The 1,710-nt window shown below is 27.2% G+C and overlaps 1 non-coding gene across 1 annotated transcript; it reads left to right on the plus strand.

The window, feature by feature from the left end:
• Positions 1–157: 157 nt before the first annotated feature.
• TRNAR-ACG (transfer RNA arginine (anticodon ACG)) lies at positions 158–230 on the plus strand. The gene has a single exon. It is a non-coding gene; the product is annotated as a tRNA-Arg (tRNA).
• Positions 231–1,710: the final 1,480 nt, after the last annotated feature.

Here is a 1,710-nt window from a genome sequence, read left to right on the forward strand (position 1 = left end):
TAAAATTATTTTTATATAAATATTTATCTCTTTAACTGTATAATATTTTAAGTAATTGCTCATAATATTTATTATTTCATTTGCCAAATTAAATATGGAGTTTTACTCTGTATTTTAAACATCCAATAATTTAGTGGTCAATTAATCTGATTTGCAAGGCCCTGTGGCGCAACGGATAACGCGTCTGACTACGGATCAGAAGATTCCAGGTTCGAATCCTGGCAGGGTCGAAAGTTTTTTATAAATCAAATGAATCATTGACTTTAATTAAAAACCCCAGTAATGAAGCTTTTTTTCCGGGAATCCTTTTTTATAGCTGAGTTTATTAAATAATATTAATAAACAATATGTTATTTATTTCAATCACGTTAAAGTTTTAATGATCTATTATGATAAATATCTAACAGTGTATAAATATATTATAAATTAATTGTTTTATTACTTTATTTTTAATTTATTCGAAAACGATTAAAATTTTCAGTTCAATCAGTTACATTTTAAAATTATAAATACAAAAATTTGTAAATCAAAATTATAAAATAATAAACCAAAAAAATATTACACTTAAATTTTCTAATAATGTTTAATATACCTACACTGTAATATTTTATACTTGTACATACTATAAGCTTAACACACAATTAGCCTATAAATAAAATAATACAACATTATGGCGATTATTTTTAAAAATGTATCATTATTTTTAATTTAGCTCCATGTCCATTAAATTAATTTCAGGAATCTTGAAGCAGATAAAAATTTGTAAAAAAAGAGTATATCTCTTAAAAAATTGATCTAATATTGAGATACATAAATATAAAGAATGGTTTAGAAGAATCATTTAAAAAGAGAGAAAAAAAAAACAAAAATTGTTTTAATATTTATTTTAATTAATAATATTGGAAGAGTCATATCAACAATCTAAAAAATACCATCTAGTTAGCAGAGCCTGGTTTGGGCTTTAGGTTTGGGGGCAAAATAATAAAGCTGGCTCCAATAAAAGCAATTCAAATTTCTTAAACAAAATTAAGTTGAAAAAATTTTTTGTACAAAAAAAAAACTTAATACGTGGGGATAGTATTAATAGAAAAATAAATAATGAACATATTATATAACTATAAATAAAACACACCCATTCACTTTGAACATATGATATAAGCATTAAATTGTCCATTTTATTTTTCCGATTAAGGATGTATAGACTAATTATTACAAGGTGAACTAGAGAGCCCTTCTCTTTGCCGAGTATTGCTTCTCAATTCCATCACATCTGAATTGGACACGACCTCAGGTCACGCGCTGCGAACCGAAGGATGGGCTCCGTTCACTCATTTCTGTTATTTATGGTTCCCGTAGAACGGGCACTAACCACAACTTGTCAAATAATGGAGGCGGAAGGATCATGTTACGATTGTAAATAGAGTTTAAGATTACGAGGAAAGTAACATATATTTCTATAAATTATAAGTATAATGTTGGTTATTTATATCAATAACCTTTCTCATCGGTCAAGAAAAAATTTTTAATCCCCCTTTCCAAAATATGTTACGTTTGAATATATCACTGATTCTCTGGAATAGTGGCCCAACTCAAAAAAAAAAAATAGACGTGACCCGAGATTTCATCCATCCCAGCGAATTTTCATGCACTGCCACCAATGTCATCTTTAAATGTTTATTTGATATAACTGATGAACAGCAAATAAGTGGG

The sequence above is a fragment of the Halyomorpha halys genome, unplaced genomic scaffold (genome assembly GCF_000696795.3).
Source record: "Halyomorpha halys isolate HHAL.00 unplaced genomic scaffold, Hhal_1.1 Scaffold500.1, whole genome shotgun sequence".
Lineage (NCBI taxonomy): Eukaryota > Metazoa > Arthropoda > Insecta > Hemiptera > Pentatomidae > Halyomorpha > Halyomorpha halys.